This window comes from Talpa occidentalis, unplaced genomic scaffold (genome assembly GCF_014898055.3).
Source record: "Talpa occidentalis isolate TD23 unplaced genomic scaffold, MPIMG_talOcc4v2.1 talOcc4.15, whole genome shotgun sequence".
Classification (NCBI taxonomy): domain Eukaryota; kingdom Metazoa; phylum Chordata; class Mammalia; order Eulipotyphla; family Talpidae; genus Talpa; species Talpa occidentalis.
Window position 1 is genome coordinate 55,552,741 of NW_023601543.1, and position 24,198 is coordinate 55,576,938.

A 24,198-nucleotide genomic window follows, 5' to 3' on the forward strand; every position below is an offset into this window, starting at 1 on the left:
GGCTTTATTCTCCAAGCTGCTGGAAGTGCTACCTGAAGTAGTTCTTTGTTAACTGCCACTCACTGAAGGACATGGCCTTACCTGAGGTTGCACTGCCGAGGCTGTGTGTATTCCACAAGTGTTTTGGAAGGGGTAACAATCCAAACCCCTGGTTCTAATTCAGAAAGATCATCTCAATTCCAGAGATCCCTATGAAGTTAGTTGTGGGTCTGTCACAGCTAACTTCTCTCTCCGCCCAGTGCTACTGCTTTCCTTTCTATCATCCTTTCCAAGAGCATGCCCAGTAAAATTCCTGTGTGCTAATTTCTGGCGCAGTCAGTTTCTCCAGCAAAGCCAATCTCACTTTTGTTTTATTTATGGGGGAAACTAAGCCATAAATAAAAAGGCATCGGTCTCAATAACCAAAGACCTCTAGTCTTAAAAGTCATACTAAAACCCATGCCTAATGCTAAGTGTGCAAGTCCCTGAGTGACCAGGTTATACTTCTTGATGTCTCGCATCAAGTGTTTCCTTTTTGAAATCCAGTCACTGTCCTCCAAGGAAATATTGCTCTCAATCCCACTGAAAACAGCAGGAAGCTTTGGAGCAGCATGACAAAACCCTATGTCAGTCTTTGGGTATGTAGACAATATTGACTTCACAAGACTGCCAAACAGAATAGACATCCCAAACATCTTCATGCACCCTAGCTCGAGACTCCAAATACTAAGACATACCATATCTGTTTTGTTAAGGCCTTGTCTCGAAACCAAGATTAAATCCTAGTAAGTACAGAGAGCATTCCTCTGACATTAACTGAGATCGTCCTTGCTACCTAATCTCAACAATACTATAAAAAAAAAAAAAAAAAAAAAAAAACTGCTGCAGCTAGGAAAGAGAATGGTGTAGGAAAAAAAGAAAGTGTTACAGCCCAGAGCAGAGTAAGAGCATTGCTTCTGCATTCAGAGATACTTCATTCAAATCTCACTAGTGGCAGTATGAACATGGGTAAGTTAATCTCTAACTTAGTTTTCTCATATATAAAATATGTATGAAAATAATATCTTCTTGAAAGTTTTATTGTAAGGATTAAGTGAATTTTATATATGTATGTGTGTATGGATATACATATATATGTATATATATATATATAATGCTTAGATTAGTGTGCAGCATATAATAAGCCTTTTTGAAAAAATAAAGTTTAGCCATTATTTTCATGTAAAGTTTCATCTTGGCACATTTCTGGGTTTTTTTAAATAAATTTCATTTTTATATTCCCCATACAATTGCAACCCCCTTATTTTGACCCCAATCCATCCCTACCCCGCCCCCAACCCCCCACAGAGTGTCTCTGCTTCATAGTAGTTTGTTGATTTTGATTTTCAATTTTTTATAGTTACTCATTTTCCAGGTCCCTTATTGAAGTTTTCTAGATTCCTGTTATGAGTGAGACCATCCAGTATTTTTCTTTTTCTTTCTGGCATATTTCGTTGAGCATGATCCCTTCCAGCTCCATCCATGTTGCTGCAAATTGCCTGTTTATCTTTTTTGAATGCTGAGTAATATTCCATGGTGTATATATACCACATCTTCTTGATCCAGTCATCTATTTTTGGGCATTGGGGTTGTTTCCAAAGCTTAGCTATGGTAAATAGTGCTGCTATAAACATAGGGGTGCAGGTGCTCTTTGGAATGGATGTTTCTGTGTCCTTTGGGTAAATACCTAGGAGTGGAATTGCTGGATCATATGGAAGCTCTATGTTTAGTAGGTCAAGAAATCTCCACACACCTCTCCATAGTGGTTGGAACAGTTTTCAGTCCCACCAACAGTGCAGGAGAGTTCCTTTTTCTCCACATCCTCACCAACATTTGTTGTTGCTAGTTTTTTTTAATATGTGCCATTCTCACTGGTGTAAGATGGTATCTCATGGTAGTTTTGATTTGCATTTCCCTGATTACAAGTGATGTCGAACATTTTTTCATATGCCTGTTGGCCATTTGCATTTCCTCTTCAGAGAAGTTTCTTTTTAGCTCTTCTGCCCATTTTTTGACTGGATTATTTTCTTTGTTGTTGTTGAGTCTCATCAGCTCTTTGAAGATTTTTGTGATCAGTCCTTTATCATTAGTGTTGTGTGTGAAAATGTTCTCCCAGTCGGTGGGGTTTCTCTTTGTTTTTGTTATTGTCTCTTTTGCTGTGCAGAAGCTCTTTAATTTGATGTAGTCCCATCTGTTCATCTTTGCCTTCACTATCACTGCTTTGGGTGATGTGTCTGTAAATATGTCTTTGATGTGCATATCACAGTGTTTTACCTATATTTCCTTCTATGTATTTTATGGTTTCAGGTATTATGTCTAGTTCTTTAATCCATTTTGAGTTGATTTTTGTGTATGGTGTGAGGTAGTGGTCAAGCTTCATTCTTTTGCATGTAGTGATCCAGTTTTCCCAGCACTATTTATTGAACAAACTTTCTTTGCTCCAATACATATTCTTTGGTCCTTTGTCAAAGATTAGCTGACCATAAATCTGTGGGTTCATTGCTGGATTTTCTATTCGATTCCATTGGTCTGTGTGTCTGTTCTTGTTCCAATACCATGCAGTTTTGATGATTATGGCTTTGTAGTATAGTTTGAAGTCTGGGAATGTGATGCCTCCATTCCCTTCTTTTTTTTTTTTTTTTTTTTTCAGGAGAGCTTTGGCTATTCGGGGGTTTTGGTGATTCCATATGAATTTCATCAATAATTGTTCTATTTCTTTGAAGAATGACACTGAAATTTTTATTGGAATAGCATTGAATCTGTAGTTTGCTTTTGGTAGGATGGCCATTTTAATAATGTCTATTCTTCCAATCCATGAGCAGGGGATGTGTTTCCATTTCTTTGTGTCTTCTTCTATTTCTTTTAACAGTGTTTTATAGTTTTCTTTGTATAGGTCTTTTACCTCTTTTGTTAGATTTGTTCCCAATATTAGATTTTTTTGTTTTGATAATAAAAGGGATTTTTTTTTATTTCTTCTTCTTCAGATTTATTGTTTGTGTATAGGAAAGCTACAGACTTTTACATGTTGATTTTGTATCCTGCCACTTTACTGAACTGATTGATGAGTTGAATTGGTTTTTCTGTGGAGTTTTTGGGGTTCTCTATGTATATTATCATATCATCTGCAAATAGTGATAGTTTGACTTCTTCATTTCCTGTTTGGATTCCTTGTATGTCTTTCTCTTGTCTTACTGCTCTGGCTAGGACTTCCAGTATTATATTGAAAAGCAGTGGTGGCAGTGGACATCCTTGTCTTGTTCCAGATCTTAATGGAAATACTTTCAGCTTTTCACCATTGAGAATGATACTGGCTGTTGGCTTGTCATATATGGCCTTTATGATGTTGAGGTATGTTCCTTGTATCCCAAGAATTTCAAGGGCTTTTATCATGAATGGGTGTTGCACTTTGACGAAAGCTATCTCAGCATCTATTGATATTATCTTATGGTTTTTATATTTCTTTTTGTTGATGTGTTGGATAACGTTGATTGATTTTCGGATGTAGAACCTTCCTTGTGTCCCTGGAATAAATCCTACTTGGTCGTGGTGAATTATCTTATGGATACATTGTTGGATTCTGATTGCTAAAATTTTATTACCGATTTTTGTATTAGTGTTCATTTGGGAGATTGGCCTGTACTTTTCCTTTTTTGTGTTGTTGTTGTTCAGTTTTGGTATTAGTGTAATTTTGGCTTCATAGAATGTGGTTGGTATTGTCCCTTCCTTCTCAATTTTTTGGAAGAGTTTGTGAAGGACAGGCACTAATTCGTCTCTGAATGTTTGGTAGAATTCATTTGTAAATCTATCAGGTCCTGGGCTTTTGTTTTTGGGGAGGTTTTTGATTACCATTTCAATTTTGCTGCTTGTAATTGGTCTGTTTAGGTGTTCTATTTCTTCTTTATCTAGCTTTGGCTGATAGCAGAGTTGTAGGAATTTGTCCATCTCCTCTAGATTGCTGAACTTGTTTCCATATAATTGTTCATACTGGTTACTGATTATTCTTTTGATTTCTGCTGTGTCCGTTCTGATTTCTCCTCCTTCATTTATGATCCTGTTTATTTGTGCTTTCTCCCTTTTTCCTTTGTGAGCCTGGCTAGGGGTTTGTCTATTTTATTGACTTTTTCGAAGAACCAGCTCTCGGTTTCATTGATCTTTTGGATTGTTTTTTTTAGTTTTGATTTCATTTATTTCTGCTTTGGTTTTTATTATTTCTTTTCTTCTACTGGTTTTGGGTTTTCTTTTTGTTGTTGTTGTTGTTCTTTTTTCTAGGACTTTGAGCTTCGAGATTAGGTTGTTTCTTTGAGTTCTTTCTTGTTTCTTGATGTGAGCCTCTATTGCTATATATTTTCCTCTTATTACTGCTTTTGCTGCATCCCATACATTTAGGAAATTGGTGTCCTTCTTGTCATTCAATTCAAAGAATTTTTTAATTTCTTCTTTGATCTCCTCGTTAGTCCAGTGGTCTTCCAGAAGTGTGGTTTTCAATCTCCATGAGGTAGGAGAGACCCTTGCCTTCTTTTTATGGTTTATTTCTAGTTTGATGCCTTCATGGTCAGAAAAGATGGTTGTTATGATTTCAATCTTGGTGTATCTGTTGATGTTTGTCTTGTGTCCCAGTATGTGATCGATCCTGGAGAATGATACTTGTGCGCTTGAGAAAAATGTGTACTCTGTATTTTTTTTTGGGGGGGGGTGGTTAGTGTTCTATAGATGTCTGTTAAGCCCAAGTGCTCTAGATCCTTATTTAGAGCTTTAGTGTCTTTACTTATTTTTTGTCTCATTGATCTCTCCATTGTTGAGAGTGGTGTGTTGAAGTCTCCCACTACTTATGTGTTTTCTCTGATGTCTGTTTTCAGAGATGACAATAGTTGTCTGATATATTTTGGTGCTCCTTCGTTTGGTGACTATATGTTAATTAGTGTTATTTCTTCTTGAAGTCTTGTCCCCTTATCATAATGTAGTGACCGTTGGGGTCTCTTTTTATCTTTTTGAGTTTGAAATCTGTTTTATCTGATATACGTATAGCTGTTCCTGCTTTCTTTTTTGGTCCATTTGCTTGTAGGATTGTTTTCCATCCTTTAACTTTGAGTCTATTTTTATCTTTTGTAGCTAAATGTGTTTCCTGTGGACACCAAAAGGTTGGGTTTTGTTTCTAAATCCAGCCTGTGACTCTGTGTCTTTTTATTGAAGAGTTTAGTCCATTTACATTTAGAGTTAATATTGATATGTTAGCATCTGTATTTGCCATTGTGTTTGTCTTTCCTTTGATTTTATTTATTTATTCTTTTAATAACTTTTTTTTGGCCTTCTTTCGTTGTTATTCATCCCTCTGAGGTTCTGGCTTTAGGACTCCTTGTAGTATTTTTTGTAGTGGGGTTTTTATCTTAATGAAATTCCAGAGTTTCTGTTTGTCTGGGAAGGTCCTTATTCTTCCTTCATAGAGGAAGGAGAGCTTTATGGGATATAGTATTCTTGGTTGGCCTCTGTTTTCTTGGAGTTGTTGACTATGTCCCTCCACTCTCTCCTTGCCCGTAGTGTTTCTTCAGAGAAGTCTGATGTCAGCCTGATTGGTTTTCCTTTGAATGATATCTGTTTCTTCCCTCTTGTCAGCTTCATTATTTTTTCCTTGTCCTGAATTCTTGGGACCTTTACTATTCTGTGTCTTGCTGTATTTTTCCTTTCATCATGGAAGTTTGGTATTCTTCTTGCTTCTTGTATATCAATTTTCAGCTCCTTCTTCACGTTTGGGAAGTTCTCTTCAATTATCTCCTTGAATATTTTCTCTGTTCCTACATCTCTCGCCTCTCTTTCTGGTATTCCTATAACTCTTATATTTCCTTTCCTCATTGAGTCTGATAGTTCCCGAAGTCTTTCTTCGGTCTTTTTCCTTCGTACTTCTCTTTTCTTTTCTGTTTTAGTTCTTTTTATTTCTGTGTCTTCAAGAGTACTTATTTGTTCTTCCATTTCATCTATTCTGCTTTCATTGCTTTTCCCAGAGTTCTTTAGTGCCTCCATTTATTATTTGATCTCCTGCATTTCTTTTACTTCCCTCTTTAGGGACTCAATTTCATTCTTCTGATCGTTGATTATTTTTCCCTTATCATTATTTTCCTTTATGACTTCTGTCAATTTTTTAATCATGGCAATTTTAAATTCTCTTTCTGGAAGGCTCAGAAGTTTTTCCAAGTTACTGTTGTTGCAATCTGGGGGGTATTTTTCTTTTTGTAGTGTTCTTTTTTCCTGAGGAGTTGCTAGGTTGCGTGTGGTTCTTCTACTCCCTACTGTCTGTTTTCTAATTTGCCGTATGCATTGGGACACTGTGTTGCTGGGACTGGCTGGCATCTTGGGTGAACTTCTCTGCTCCCCTCTGGCTCCTCCAGAAGCCACCTGTTGGTTTCAAACAGTCTTTGCTGATGAAAGGTCCCTGTTCTAAAATGGCTATGTGGGGACATGCTCCCCTGTGCACCTGGTCAGTCCCAGTGGTGGGTTCCTGCTCCCCCTTTGGGCTCGGACTACAGGCCAGAAGATGCCTGGTGTGGGTGAACTTCCCAGCTCACCTCTGGCTCCTCCGGGAGCCTTCTGCTGGTTTCAGGCAGTCTTTACTGAAGAAACGTCCCTGTTCTAAAATTGCGATGCAGGACGCACTCCCTGCGTGCCCGGTCTGCCCTGGTGGTGGGTTCCCACTCCCCCTCTGGGCTGGACTGCAGGCCAGAAGGGGCCAGGCGTGGGCTAACTTCCCAGCTCACCTCTGGCTCCTCAGGGAGCCTTCTGTTGGTTTCAGGCAATCTTTACTGAAGAAATGTTCCTGTTCTAAAATGGCGATGAGGGACACACTCCCTGCGCACCTAGTCTGCCCCGGCGGTGGGTTCCCACTCCCCCCTCATCTTGGCACATTTCTAAAGAGAATCTAGGAACTTGGTTTTATATTCTTGGAGTCCTGGATGCCCTTTACTTTAGGATTATCTGGATCTGTGGCTACTGTTTGTATAGTTGCATAATTTATGAGAAGTTGAGGTTTCTGATTGGAAAATGAAGCACATGCCTTATTTTAGCCAAACTTGAGCCACTGGTAAGGTATGTATTTGACTCTGGAAAGGGAATGTATGGGGTATTTCTACTTATAGTTACCTCCATTCTACAAACACCACTAGAACAATTTCCAACCTTAGCCCCAGTCAACTTAATAGCTCTTGCGGCAAATGATTGAAAGATGGGAGCATGGAAATTCCATGCAAATTAAATCCTTCCAATCATTTCTATTCATAAGAAGATAGAAGAGGTCTAGAAAATAAACTGATAGAATAGTTATGATTCTTGTAAGGAACAGAATCCTTTTGGTATTTTTAAGGACACTGACTGCTAGTTAAGATGAAATCTGGTTTTATATACTTCTTAAGTTTTCTATAATGGTTTTCTGATAATTAAGAAAAATGTATTCTACTGAGTCTCTTTTTGATAGAAATGTTTCTCTAGTTCCTTCTCCTGTTATCTCAGAATAAGAATTATGTTTATGGAGTTCTAGGATTATTTTAAGGGCCGGAGAGTTCAGTGTTGTAGAAAGGAAAGTTTCCTATGGCAAGCCTCTGGCAATCTGAGGAAAAAGGTAACTGATATCTCCCTCTTTGTCAAGGAAGGGCACTTCCCTCTGGAAATTTGTATAAATAGGACTTTGAGTTTGCTTTACAAAGATAAAAATCATAAAAAACAAATAAGATGATGGCATAATGAAAGTTGATTAATGGCATTTAAGAAGATGAAGAAAGGAGAAAGGTAAAAGCAAATAGTTAGGGAGCATACTCCAAAGATAATAGCCAAATATGAATAAATAACTTTACATAACAGTGTAAAGTAAAAACAGGTCAACTTTACCAATAATGAAAAACAGTGTTATAAATTCCAAAGCATTATGTCCCCAATCAGCCCACATCGCTGTTCCTTTCTGTTTACTCTTCTATCTTCTTACAAATAGAAATGACTGGAAGGATTTAATTTGCATGGAATTTCCAAGCTCCCATCATTCAATCTTTTGCCACAAGAGCTATTGAGTTGACTGGGGCTAAGGTTGGAAATTGTTTTAGTGGTGTTTGTACAATGGAGGTAACTATAAGTAGAAATACCCCATACATTCCCTTTCCAGAGTCAAATACATAGCTTACAAGTGGCTCAAGTTTGGCTAAAATAAGGCATGTGCTTCATTTTCCAATCAGAAACCTCAACTTCTCATACAGATTCTCATACAGAACCTACAGATAACCACCAGGTGCTCCTAGTCTATCCAGAGAGTTACCATGGTCTTTTCATACTTAAAGAGGGACACTCTTAGTGACTACCTCCTCCATCATGGGTTCCCTATTCCAGAGAACTGACATCTTTCTACATGGTTGTGTGTGGCTGCCTCTGCTGCTGAACGCCAGTGAACTTACTGAAAAGAGGGAGGCTTTCACTCAGACACATCTGAGTGAATAAGACCCCCTTCCCCTGTGTGCTGGACTGGACAGTCAATGATGGGTAAGATTGGGGGCAGACTAAAAAAGGCACTGGCCAGCCTCATGTCTGTGACTCCTGACGACCTAAGACAGGCACAGTCCCCGAGGGGCTTCATCATGAAAATCTTTGGCGTTAAATTCAGGCAAATGCCTAAATGGTTGTAAGCCCAATCTAGGCAATAAGCCCGCAGTAAAAAAAAAAAAAAAAAAAAAAAAAAAAAAAAAAAAAAAAAAAAAAACCCTCCTTTGCTTGAAAACAAGGCTGCTAAGAGCGTTGCCTACAAACAAGCCTGATGGAATTACCTACAAAGCAGTTTAACCATTAATCAGTTAGTCATTGTTTCTGAATAAGTAGTAACTTAGCAACTTGTCTATAATTATACTATTTTCTTACCTACCTGACTTTTTCTATATATGTAAAAATCAGTTTCAGGAAATATATTGTAACCACATATGCTTAGCAACTTGTAAACCATTAGCTAGAAAATTGTATTCTATGCCTAGGTAACAAGAAACATTGTTATGCTGGGAAAATAGATTTTGTGTGACCTAATGCCTTTTGAAAATGTATAAATATGCGTAATGATTTGAGCAAATTACATTCAGATCTTCACTCTTGAAGTGTGTCTGTCTGTCATTTATGCGCTGAATCCTTGACCATCCTGCACGAGTTTCATATCCCTGGGACGGCCTTGCCAGTCTACTGCTGCGCTGGTCCGCGGCAGTTGTGGAGTGCTAAAATATGACTTTAGTGTCAGCGTGCTTAGTTCCACTGCAGGGTGCCAAAGTTGAAATAGGATAAAACCAAAAGGGGAAAGCTCCCTTATAGACTGCCGTGAGCTCTGCAACTGGCAGCAAGAGCTTGACAACTTCTTGGAAAAGAAAGAGAAAGCCAAGTTTCTTTGATGGACTATTCAACTTATTTAATGATTGAAGTTTTCTAAGGAGCTACATATCAATATTAGAACTGAGGTGAGAAATGTTTCATATGGGAAGATCTGTGATACCTACTTCAATCACTGATTATCGAAAGAGGTGAAAATTCTTTTCTCAAAAGGGAGGGGGAAATATCAGGTATGACTTTCTGCTTGTAACTTAAGAGAGAACTGAAGAATATAGTGCATTAGGAGATAAGAAAATCTCTCCAGTTCTAAGCAAAAAATCATACTTGACAATGTCAACAGATGAACAAAAGAAAAGGAAAGGAGTAAGTGTCTGAAATCTATCAGCTCCTACTATTTGTCAAAAAGTGTGATGGGTTTCTTATGCATGTTATCTACCAGGTAAGGTGGGTGTTCTTTTTTTTTTATTTTAAAAGTTTAATTTTATTTATTTTTGCATACAGGAACTGGGGTATAGGCCAGACAGAGGTGCAGGGGGTGAGAGGATTCACCAGAGACAGAGTGAGGAACAGAATAGGCAGATCCACTGAAATTCACGGCTGAGGAGAGCAGCGGGAGAGTTAGGAGAGGTGTGCTGTGCCAGGTGAGTCACCTCCCTGGCCGGGGATCAAACTCATTCTGCAGTGGCTGGTGATAGCCTGATAGTGCTGAGACTTTAAGCCCTGAACCACCAGGAAGGCCCCAGGTGGGTATTGTTTTAATCCACACTTTACAGACAAGGAATCTGAGGTTCACAAGGTTACTTGCTGTTGACTACAGATTTAGTAAGGCACACTAGAATTTGAAGTGAGGTCTGATTTCAACACCTATGTAATTTCCATTACACTAAAGCAGTCCCAATATCTTTATTGGTTGTAATGTAAGTCTACTGGAACTGTTGCTAAGGCTCTTGATAGGATAGTAAAACATTGGTTATTTGCATGGGCTTTGGTATTACACTGCCTGGTTTGAATTACTGCTTTGTTTATCAACTGTATGATCATGAGAAAGTTACCTTACCTCATGGCTCCTTAACCTCTTCATCTGCCAAATGCCTAGTGACATATTGTGATAATTAGGAGGTATTATATCTGCAAGAATATACCCACTTGTACTTGTTGCTATCATCCTAAAAGGTCAATGAGATCAGGGAAGGCAGGGTTACCCGGGTCTGCCACTTACCAGTTCTGTGATTTGGAGTATGTCAGAATCAGTATGTCAAAAAATTATGTCAACTTCTTTGTTCCTCAGTTTATTCACTATAATGTGGGGAGTTTAATAGTATCTGCATTTGTATATGAGTTTCTTTTTTTTTTTAAGATTTATTTATACAAGCACTGGGTACAGTCAGAAGCATGGGAGAGTGAGATAATTCACCAGAGCCAGAGCGGGGAACAGAACAGGCAGACTGATGAAATACACTGCTGAGGGGCACAGCGGGTACACCAGGAGAGGTCTGTCATGCCATGTGGGACTCTCAGCGGCAGCGGGGATGGAACCTGCGCTGCAGAGGCTGAGGGCAGCTTCGCAGTCCAGCGCTCAACTGCTGCGCCACCAGGGGAGGCCCTGTAGATGAGTTTGTGAGGATCAAATGAGTTAACAAATATAAAACTCTTAGAAGAGTGCCGGGCCCTGGTCCAGATGGATTTACCAATGAATTCTACCAAATATTCAGAAACGAATTAGTGCCTATTCTTCACAAACTCTTTCAAAAAATTGAAAAGGAAGGGACAATGCCAAACATGTTCTATGAAGCCAACATTACCTAATACCAAAACCAAACAGGGACGACAAAAAAAAAAAAAGAGAAAGAAAGAAACTACAGGCCAATATCACTAATGAACACTGATGCAAAAATCCTAAACAAAATTTTAGCTATCAAAATCCAACAATGCATCCATAAGATAATTCACCACGACCAAGTAGGATTTATTCCAGGGACACAAGGATGGTTCAACATCCGAAAATCAATCAACATTATCCAACACATCAACAAAAAGAAATATAAAAACCATATGATAATATCAATAGATGCTGAGATAGCTTTCGACAAAGTGCAACACCCATTCATGATAAAAACCCTGGAAATTCTTGGGATATAAGGAACATAACTCAACATCATCAAGGCCATCTATGACAAGCCAACAGCCAGTATCATTCTCAATGGTGAAAAGCTGAAAGCATTTCCATTAAGATCTGGAACAAGACAAGGATGTCCACTCTCACCACTGCTTTTCAATATAATACTGGAAGTCCTAGCCAGAGCAGTAAGACAAGAGAAAGACATACAAGGAATCCAAATAGGAAAAGAAGAAGTCAAACTATCACTATTTGCAGATGATATGATAATATACATAGAGAACCCCAAAAAGTCCACAGAAAAACTAATTCAACTCATCAATCAGTTCAGTAAAGTGGCAGGATACAAAATCAACACGTAAAAGTCAGTAGCTTTCCTATACACAAACAATAAATCTAAAGAAGAAGAAATAAAAAAAAATCCCTTTATTATGAAAAGAAAAAAAAAATCAAATACTTGGGAAAAATCCTAGCAAAAGAAGTAAAGGAACTGTACAAAGAAAAGTATAAAACACTGTTAAAATAAATAGAAGACACAAAGAAATGGAAAGACAGCCCCTGCTCGTGGATTGGAAGAATTAACATTATGAAAATGGCCATCCTACCAAAAGCAATCTACAGATTCAATGCTATTCCAATGAAATTTTCAATGTCATTCTTAAAGAAATAGAACAAATATTGATGGAATTCATATGGAGCCACCAAAAACCCCTCCTGAAAAAAAGAGAAGGAAATGGAGGCATCACACTCCCAGATTTCAAACTATACCACAAAGCCATAATAATCAAAACTGCATGGTATTGGAACAAGAACAGACACACACCAATGGAAATGAATAGAAAACCCAGAAATAAACCCACAGATTTATGGTCAACTAATCTTTGACAAAGGAGCAAAGAACATGCACTGGAGCAAAGAAAGTTTGTTCAATAAATGGTGCTGGGAAAACTAGGTTGCTACATGCAAAAGAATGAAACTTGACTACTACCTCACACCATGCACAAAAATCAACTCAAAATGGATAAAAGAACTAGACATAAGACCTGAAACCATAAAATATATAGAAGGAAATACAGGCAAAACACTACATGACACGCACCTCAAAGACATCTTTACAGACACATCACCCAAAGCAGTGATAGTGAAGGCAAAGATAAACAGCTGGGACTACATCAAATTAAAGAGCTTCTGCACAGCAAAAGAGACAATAACAAAAACGAGGAGAAACCCCACCAACTGGGAGAACATTTTTGCACACAACACTAATGATAAAGGACTGATCACAAAAATCTACAAAGAGCTGAAGAGACTCAATAAAAACAAAGAAATTAATCCAGTCAAAAAATGGCCAGAATAAATAAAAAGAAAAAACTTCTCCGAAGCGGAAATTCAAATGGCCAATGGGCATATGAAAAAATGTTCAACATCACTTGTAATTAGGGAAATGCAAATCAAAACTACAATGAGACACCATCTCACACCAGTGAGAATGGCACATATTTAAAAAAAAAAAACTAGCAACAACAAATGTTGGTGAGGATGTGGAGAAAAAGGAACTCTCCTGCACTGCTGGTCGGAGCACAAACTGGTCCAACCACTATGGAAAGCTGTGTGGAGATTCCTCAACCTACTAAAGATAGAGATTCCATATGATCCAGCAATTCCACTCCTAGGTATTTACCCAAAGGACACAGGAACATTAATTCAAAAGGGCACCTGCACCCCTATGTTTATTTATTTATTTATTTATTTATATTTTTTAATTTTATACTTATGTTCCCCATACAATTGCAACTCCCTTATTTTGACCCCAATCCTTCCTTTCCCTGTCTCCCACCCCCCATAGTGTGTCTCTGGCTCATAGTTGTTTGTTGATTTTGATTTTTTTTCGTTCCTATAGTTGTTCTTTTTCCTGGTCCCTTATTTAAGTTTTCTAGATTCCTGCTATGAGTGAGACCATCCAGTATTTTTCTTTTTCTTCCTGGCTTATTTCGCTGAGCAGGATCAGTTTCTGCATAGGCTAAGTAACAGAGAAATTCACTCTTACTCTTTGGGGCAATATGATAATTACTCAGTGACTCCCTGATGTTTGATCTGAAAATACTAATAAACAGCTACAAACCAGGTTAAGTAAAAGTAATCACAATGAAAGAAATTTTAATATAAAGCAAATAGGCAATATTGAGGAAAAATCACAGCCAAATCTCTGTTCTAGTGGAGTTTAGGGGAAAAGATTTCAGCTTTGACAAATATTATGAATTTATTTTTTCCCTTCATTGTTCTATTGAGTGATCTTGAACCAGAAGATGACAGGCAAAAATGACAATGCTAAATAATGCTTGGGAGTTCTTCTGCAAGGATTGAAAGGGGTAATGTCAAGTTATAAAGGAGTAAAGGGAAGAAAATCAACTCCGCTGTCAGAGAAGATACATGAAAAATGAAGAGATGAAGGCTTTTTAGGTCATATATTTAGGTACTCATATCTGTAAAATGAAGTAGTTACACTAGATCCTTTTTGGCCTCAACATTACATTCCTAGGACTATCCCTCCTATCCCCCATATCCAACACTTGCCAAAGTCAAAGAGTACTAAATAGTACATGTGAACTCTCATCACAGAAATATGGTATAGTGTTTATGTGTGTAGTTTCAAGAGCTAAAAGTAGAAAATACTCCACTTATAACATGCAGAATAAGGGAGATTTTGATAAACAGTATCATTTGCAGAAATTTTTACCAGTTTATCCCTGCTGTTAGGGGACTAACTAATAGATATTTTTTCTCAGGGTATCTGGGTTGCTGTGATAGTAGAACAAGAAGAGGGAGTGTGGGTCACAGCAAGGGGACAGCCACTCCAGCCAGTCAAACGAATGGAGGCTGGGCACAGGCTATACAATGCACAAATTGTGTGGAGAATTTTTTTCAGTGAGGATACAGTAGTATAGTCACTGGGACCTTCAGTTTAGTTGCAGAGAGTCTAGCTGCTAACAGCATGGGTGGCAGAGTCCCATCCTCCCTCCCTCCTGGGATATTAGAGAAAGAGACCTGTTGCTTATCATAGAGAGGAACATTAAGGAGGTGAGTCCCTAGAATTGCACTTTCTGCAACAATGATTAGTGCTCACTCTGGATCCAGTGAAGAGAAAAGGTAGTGTAAAACCATCTGTCTGGTCTGGGAGAGATTTTTTGCACACAACGCTAATGATAAAGGACTGATCATAAAAATCTACAAAGAGCTGATGAGACTCAACAAAATCAAATAAAATAATCCAGTCAAAAAATGGGCAGAAGAGCTAAAAAGAAACTTCTCCAAAGAGGAAATGCAAATGGCCAACAGGCATATGAAAAAATGTTCAACATCACTGATAATCAGGGAAATACAAATCAAAACTACAATGAGATACCATCTTACATCAGTGAGAATAGCACATATTAAAAAAACTAGCCACAACAAATGTTGGCGAGGATGTGGAGAAAAAGGAACTCTCCTGCACTGCTGATGGGAGTGTAAACTGTTCCACCACTATGGAAAGCTGTGTGGGGATTCCTCAATATACTAAAGATAGAGATTCCATATGATCCAGCAATTCCACTCCTAGGTATTTACCCAAAGGACACAGAAACATTAATTCAAAAGGGTACCTGTACCCCTATATTTATAGCAACATTATTCACAATAGCTAAGCTATGGAAACAACCCAAATGCCCAAAAATAGATGACTGGATCAAGAAGATGTGGTACATATACACAATGGAATATTACTCAGCAATCGAAAAAGATAAACTCATGCAATTTGCAGCAACATGGATGGAACTGGAAGAGATCATGCTCAGTGAAATAAGCCAGAAAGAAAAAGAAAAATACTAGATGGTCTCACTCATGGCAGGAATTTAGAAAACCTAAATAAGGGACCAGGGAAAAGACTAATTATAATAAAGTAACAATCAAAATCAACAAGCAACTACAAACCAAAGACACACTATGGGGGTGGGGGCAATGGAGGAGGGATAGGGTCAAAATAAGGGGGAGTGGGAATTGTATTGGGGATATAACCAAGATGAAAATGCATACATTGTACAAAAATGAAATATGATGTAAAAAATATATAAAATAAGAAAAAAAAAACAGAAAAAAAAAAAAAAACATCTGTCTGGAATACCTCTCCCTCCCCACCAAGACTGAGACCAGTCTTTGGACTCCAGTCATCCCTCCTTCATTCACCTTCTAAGTTAAACAAAGAATAAAAACAAAATTAAAGCCACAGATCCCCAACTAGAAAAAGAAAATAAGGGCAACATGCATGTTTATGAAACAAGGGACAACTGAACACAAGATAGAAAGACTGAAAGAGAGAATAAAAATCCATTCTTATATATAAGACACAGAATTTAAAGACCTAACAAAGATTTTAGAATAATACCACAAAGAAATTTAATGAACTCCTGGAAGTTAAATCAAACATAGAAAAAAACATGTTCAGGATGTCAGAAAAGAGATTCAAGAACAGAAGGTTTTTTCATATAGAGATCAAAGTCATTTTTATAAAAACACAAAAAAAGATGCCAAATGAAATGAGAACAAACATGGAAGCATATTGAGTATACATAAGCTATCAGAAGAGAGAATTCCAGAAATTGAAGACACAGAAGTACAAATGGCTGAAGTGGACGAAGAGAGGTAAATAATATTTAGGAAAAACAAAGAAATTCTACAAACGTATCAGACTCCATTAGAAGAGAATATATAAGAATAATGGGTATTTCAGAAAGTGAAGAGAGAATGAAGGGGGAGACCCTATTCAAAGGAATAATAGCTAAGAACTTCCCAAAACTAACGAATTAACTAGGCATGGATATCCAGGAAATCAAATGTACACACAAGATTCAAATGGCAAAACAATCCACACCAAGACAAATTGTTGTTAAATTAGCAAAAGTCAATGAGAAAGAAAAAAATATTAGACTGTTAGGAGAAACAAAGAATGAAATATACAGAGGCACCTCAATCATACTTTCATTATATTTTGAGCAGAAACCCTCAAGTCCAGAAGAGAGTGGAATGAGATATTTACAATTCTGAAAGATAAAAACTATCAGCCAAGTATATTCTGTCCTTCAAGATTATCATTCAAATACAATGGAGAGATAAAAGCTTTCCCAGGCAAACCAAAGCTAATGGAGTTTTCCACCAACAGATGTGACCTACAAGACATGTTGAAAGGAGTTCTTCTATATGAAAAGAAAAACAAAACCAAAAACTAAAGGACTTAAAATTTGAGCAAGGTGATAAATAGTAACATAGAATCAGAAATATAAACAATAATAATGAGACAATAATAAAACATTAAAGTAAAGGAAGTAAAGGACATAATTTGTATAGTTAAACCACAATGAGCTGATACCAACACAAACGAACTACATTAGTTATCAAAAGACCAATACAACCCTCATAATAACCACAAAACAAAATTCTGGAGCAAAGACAGTTATTAGAAGAAATGAGGAACATTGGGGAAAGACATCCAGATGTAAAGGCAGAGAGAAACACATGGAAAAGAAACAACAGAAAAACAAAACAACCAAAACCCGAAAGATAAAAATAGCTGTTAATGAGCCTCATATATCAACTATCACCCTACATGTCTATGTTCTGAACTTACCAACCTAAAGACACAGGATGACAGGTTGGATAAATAAACTGACCCATTTATATTATGGATACAAGAGTCTAACATCAAATTTAAAGAGAAAAATACTTAAAACGAAAGGCTGGAGCAATGGATTTCAAGGTAGTAACACAGGAACAAAAAAGCAGGATCTGTTATCCCCATACAGATGAATTAGATTTTCATCCAAAAAAGGTAGCTGGTAATAATGATAGGTGTTATATAATGATCAAGGGAACAATTCATAAAAAATACGTAGCTGTCATCAATATTTATGTACCCAACACAGGTGCACACAAATACTTAAAACAACTATTAACAAACCTAAGGTGACACATTTACAGCAACACAATAAAAGTGTGGGATCTCAACACATCACTTATAGTAATGAATAGAGTCAAAGTAAACAGGAAATAATGGTCTTTAATGAAATAATGGATCAGATGGACTTAATAGATATATACAGATTTGTTTTTTTTTTTTTTTCATTTCAGAAGAAATGAATACCCATTCTCTAGGCTGGATCACATGTTAGGACACAAAAGAGTCTCAAAATATAAGAATTGAAATTATATCAAACATCTTTTCTGATCATAAAGAAACTCAGACAAAGAAACTCAGGAAAAGAAACTCAGAAAAAGAAACTCAAAAATAAAACCTCAAACATGGAGACTAAACAAAATGTTTTCAAATAACTTTGGGCCAATGAAGAAATCAAATGAGAAATAAGATGTTATCTGGAGGCCAATGAAAATGAAGAGACAAACAAACACATCCTATGGGTTGTAGCAAAAACAGGGAAGTAAGAGGGAAGAGGGAAGTACAGAGAGCAACACAGGCCAAGATCTTCAAAGAAGAAAGTCTCAAATAATCAACTTTACATCTGAAGGAACTAGTACAAGAAGAACAGTCAGTATAAAGAAGGAAATAATAGCAATTAGAGTGAAAATAAATGAAATAGAAATCAGAAGGAGGATGCTTTTATTTTGTAGCCTAAAATCTTGTAGAACTTTCTGTTAAACTAAGCATAAAATCATATACTGAACTGAACACTTTAATTTCTTTCCCCACACTTTGCCCTCCTGTGTATTTTCTCCCCAGCTGCATTCCCAGGAACCTTGTGAACTAGGTTACTTTTTGAACAGAATTCTCTGTGCTCCATCAGTGATAACCGCAGCATCAGGGCAAGCCTCTGCCCACCCTTACAAGCTGTTAGCCCAAGAGGAATACTCTGTGTTGGAAAAGATATACATTGTAATTCCTCATGCTTAAACCACCCAGGCACTTCCCTTTATGTCCCGCAGTCCCTTTATGTCCTACATCTCCCCACATTCCTTCCTCTCTTATATAATCACAGCAGCCTCACTGTTCAGGGAGCCAGTTTTATTAGGGTGCTGAGCCAATTGCTGACTTGGTGGCCACCACATATTATAAACTCCTCTGTGAAAAGATATTCTAGTGGTTTAAAGTTTGGCTTTCTGGGTGTGAGGGAGAGACCCAATTCTGTCCTTACAAATTTGGGGGCTCACCTGGGATGAGCCGCCTTAGAGGGTAAGTAGGAGACACAACTCAGCCCTGGCAGCTGTCCAAGCTTCTTTATCTTAGAGGACTGGGCCCTCTGCTGTCTGCAAAGTGGGAGGCTGCCCCCCTGCTTGACTGCCTCTACAACCCTTCACGTGTGAGTTTTGATAGAGCTGGTTTGAGTCTAGTCTGTCTCTCAGTCTGTTTGGATGAGTAAGTACCTGGCGGTATCCACAGGTTTAGGCTAGTTGTCTCTTCTGAGGTGGTAAAGTGAGAACACTGTTAGATTCTACCAGGAGTGGGCTTTGGTTCAAGGAACCTCAGAGGCAGTTTCCTCCACTTGCTTTTTCTACTTACCCTCAGACCACTCTGTTCTCCTTTCCTTCCTAGGCTCAAGCTGTCATGGGGAATTCAAATTTGATACCGGTACAGAGTCCCTTGGGATACAATTTGAATAATTGGAAAAACATTAACTATAATCTAATGAAAGAGGTACAGTTTAAAAAAAAAATCAAACTTCTTTAACCAAAGAGCCTATTTGAAATGTAAATTTAAGGTGTATTTTATCTGAAGGGGTTAGTAAAGAGAGGAGTATTTATAAGTTGAGCCAATGAAAGTTCTCAGTATCTTCACAAATACTGCTAAAATAACTGTCTTGTAAATTAGTACACTTGGTCAATTTTTTAAAATGAAAACTGAAAGATCTCCATGTCTGTGTTTGTCTTTGTGTCTTTTGCCTCAGGATTATAATATTGGAACTAATTCATGTATAATTGGCTTATAAGTGGTGCCTATATAAATTCCAAATTCAGAAACTGACCAAAATTTTTTTAAACATTTTTTTAAGATTTATTTATTTATAGAAGAACTAGGGTACAGGCCAGACACATGAGAGGGTGAGAGGATTCACCAGAGACAGAGCAGGGAGCAGAACAAGCAGACAGACTGAAAGCAATGCTGAGGGGAGCAGCAGGCTAGACAGGAGAGGTCTGCCGTGCAATGTGGGTATCTCCCTGGCCAGCCGGAATCGAAGTCACGCTGCAGAGGCTGCAGACAGCCTCACAGCACTGTGCTCAACCCGCTGCACCACGGGGGAGACCCCAAAAATGCTTTTGAAGAAATCACAATCTGGGATTTGGTTTAATAAGAACTAGGTAAAGATTAAGTGGTTTAAAAGTGGTATAATCTGTTAGTGCACAGTACTTAAAAGATTTAATGGTTTTGCACAATGTATGCATTTTCATCTTGATTATGGTCCCCATACAGTTCCCACCCCTTGTTTTGATCTTACTCCCTCCTCTTCCCAGCCCCATAGTGTGTCTATGGTTTATAGTTGCTTGTTGATTTTGATTTTTACTTTATTATAATTAGGTTTTTTCCTGGTCCCTTATTTAGGTTTTCTAAATTCCAATTGGAAGCATGCATCTCTTTGCAATTGTAATAGTGTTTAAAAGTGCATTCAAAAAAGATAAACACATGCAATTTGCAGCAACATGGATGGAGCTGGAAGGGCTCATGCTCAGCGAAATAAGCCAGAAAGAAAAAGAAAAATACCGGATGGTCTCACTCATAGCAGGAATCTAGAAAACTTAAATAAGGGAACAGGAAAATGAATAACTATAAGAAAGTGAAAATGAAAATCAACAAAAAACTATGAACCAGAGACACTTTTTGGGGGGTGGGGGCCGGGAGGGGAGGGATTGGGGTCAGAATGGGGGGGGTTGCAATTGTATGGGGAATATAAAATAAAAATTATTATTTAAAAAAATAAAATAAAATAAAAGTGCTTTCCTCAGAATTCGTTTATGGTATCCAACAAGGATAACTGACCTGGTTTCATAAGGTTTCTGGCTGACATAAAAAGAATCAGACCCAAAATGGGGTCGTTTGTGTTAAGCTTAAGTAAAAAAATGGCATCCTGAATTCAGAAATGTCAGCTCAAAGATAAACTTGCTTGAATTGTAAACAAATGAGATAGGACTCTCTAGCAATTATTTATTTCAGATAATTTTAGTAATGTTAGAACCAGGTGAAAATATATAATGGGTTATTTCAGAGTAAATGCCTTTATTAGATTGGGAATTCCACCTGCTAGGAGTAACTGAAATAGCAATTGGTAATTCCACCTTAAATCTGTACCCTTTATCACTATTGAAGTAGTTTCCCATATATCTTTTGGAAAATTGACATTTTACTAACTTTCATAATGGGAGTTCATTGAATATCTAAAATTGTTGAACTACTTTCAGCTCCTTATTGTAAGGGAACTCAAGAATTTAATATCTTAAGCACCTAGAAAAATTAAAGCATGTATTTATAAATTATTTAAAGTTAATTTTAAGTCTTTCAAATTAAAGGGATAATGAGGCCCTGCAGAAACTGCAGGTCTCCCACCCACCTGTGACTACGAAGGTACCTCTCTTTTTCTTTGTCCTTTTCCTAATAAACCTGTCCATTTAAACTGTAAAGGGGAAAAAAATAAGCAATAACGATGTAACAGGTTTTGATTTTTTTTGTTTTTTTTTTGTTTTTATATTTAACAAATGCTTACAATCTAGAAATCAGGAAATTAAGGTTGCAAGACTTAAGTGTTCTAATTAATGTATGAAATGCAAGATGATGGAAATAACTATGGAAAGAAAGTTGGATGCATATATTTGAAGTTATAAGAATGGAGGTATTTTTGTTGAAGGTCTGAGGTAGATCTCAAGGTAAAATTGGTTAATGGAATAATACGAGATAGGAAAGCAAATGAAAATGTTGAAAGTCTAAGAGTGGTATCTTAAAAATTAATTTTATATGGTCAAGTTGGATAAAAATGACTTCCTATAAGGGTTTTTTTTTATAAGTGCAGCTTTAATATTAGTAGTTTACCTATGTGAAACCAAATTTTAGTTTATTTTATCTGCTTAAGGGACAAAAACATTCTTTAACTGTGTTCTTTTTTTTTTTTTAGTTATACTGTTTAAATCATCTGAAAATCTGATGTTTTAAGGTCTCTGGTTAGTTAGTAGGAAATTTAGTCCTGTCAACATTGCTAAGTTTTGTCAGAGAAATATTTTGCTTTAAAAATCTTAGATTGCCATTGACTAATTTAGCATTGTCACATAAGAAATGTTAAGCTCTTCTGGCATCTATGTGGATGTTGATATGAATGTTCTAAAAATTGTGCAAAGCTTGTCAGTCTAGTATGTTCTGGTACAGTTTTACCAGTCAATATTGTTTATTCTAAAATACTACATGTCACAAAATGAGCAAACATCTTGTAAATTATGTTATAATCAGATGTTAATTATGGACATTTTAAAGTCTGTTACCAATTATAAAAGCTATTTACTCCACTTTGTATTCAGATGAACTCACAGGAAATGTACTCTGACAAATTTCATATAAATAACAGGTTTATTATGTAACTGATACTAAAAAAAAAAATGCAGAGCTAATGGAAAAACTGCACTTATAAAAATGCTAACAAGAGATCAAAATCTTTTACATGGGACTGAATGATTAATGGAGGAATAATATAATTTTTAATAACTTTTTACTTTCAATATTTAAATGTTTTGCTTTTTTTTCTCAGGAAACTTATTTTCAGGCTGAGTTATGAACTGGAAAGTGTGCAACTTTGCCCCCTATGAGTGGAGTGCCATGGAGTTGTTCAAGATTTCCAAGGACAACTGGGCCCTCAAGTTCATCAAGAAAAGTGTGGGGACACACATCCGTGCCAAGAGGAAGAAAGAGAAGTTGATCAATGTCCTGGCTACCATGGGGTAGGTGGCTGCCAAGAACAACTGATCTTCACCCCCATAAGCATACATAAAATCTTTTCAGACAAAAGCTTAAAAATAAAATTAAGTAAAAATGCTTCGGTAATACCTTTTAAGGTTATCAGTTTCTGATCCTCTTAACCATTTTTTTTTTTTTTGGTTTTGTTTTTTACCTGTGAACTGGACTGTATCCTGTATTTTTCTAATAACTGATTATGAGTTAACAAAACGATGTTTTCCAGTTTCTTCTAACTAATGTTTTGGGAAGTTTTCAGCCTGTGTCACAGATAGCAGAAATGGGAAGAAAGCCTCTATATTCAGTCTTTTTTGATATTGCACCAAGATAAGCTAAAGAGCTACCATATTTTCATGTTAAAAGACTCAAATGTTTATCTTTTCCTTCTTTTTCTTTACCCAAAGAAAAAAAGAAAACCTGCCCCCTGATGTTTACTGTAGCAGTATTTAAATAGGTAAGTTATGGAAACAACCTAAATGTCCCCAAACAGATGACTAGATCAAGAAGATGTGGTATATATACACACTGGAATAGTATTCCACAGTCAAAAGAGATAAACTCATGCCATTTGAAGCAGCAGTGATGGAACTGGAAGGGATTACGCTCAGTAAAATAAGTCAGAAGGAAAAAGAAAAGTGTCAGATGGTTTCACTTGTAAGAGGAATATAGGGAAAACGAACAAGGGATAAGGAGGAATATAAGACAAAACTAACAGGCAACTATAAAATGGAGACATTCAGTAGGGGAGGGGGAAGGAGAGGGGGCAAAACAGAGGAGGGAAAAGCACAAGGGACTATGGTGATGGTTCATGGTTGACTTGGTGGTGGGAATTTTTATGGGGACCACACCTCAGAGGAGAAATCAAACATTGTACAAAAATTAACAATGATGTAATATATATATATATATATATATATATATATATATATATGTATATATATATTAAAAAGGACTCAAAAGTTTAAGCCTAATTTGTTGCAGTGTGCTGACTCTGATTTACTTGACAAAGATCTCTTTCAGGTCCAGATTACTGCCCATGGGACAAGAGCCTCTTTGCTCAGGCAGAAATCAATGATGAAGAGCCCAATTCCCCACCGACCAATCAAAAAACATATCTCCCAGTGAAACTTCTCCACCATACCTCCCCAACATTCTGAGGACATCCAGCCTGCCACTCCCCTTTATGCCTCTCCCCACCTTTGCCTACCAATATGAGTCAGGGGAATATGGTGTTTCCTTCCCTCACAAGGAGTGGGATCCATTTTGGTAAGGCAGACACCCATTTTCCACTGCAACAGCTCCCAGTTGAAGTAGTTGAGGGTCATCAGGCTAGCTGTCCGATGTGAGTGCACTTCCTCTTTTCCACTTGTGAGTCATACAATTGGAGAGCCATACTCCTACTTACAGAGGAGATCCCAAGAAAATGGTTAACTTACTTGTCTCTAGTTTTTACACTCAACTTGAGCCAATGTCTAGAGCCTTCTACATATCTTCAGAAGAAAGAAAATTAGTGCTGAAAAAGGCTCAAGAAGAAGTGAAATTATGCACTATAAAGCCTCAGGACCCGTCCTCAGGAAGCAGCCTGTGTGGTGCTACCACAGAACCAAGGGTGGAACTTTAATTCTTGTGATGAAGGTGAGAGCCATCACAACCCAAACTGCATCCTTACTGGGTTGAAGAAATGGACCCCCAAAATAAGGAGTATTAACAAAGTCCATAAACTAAACCAAGACCCAACTATACCAAATTAGTAAACATTGCTAAC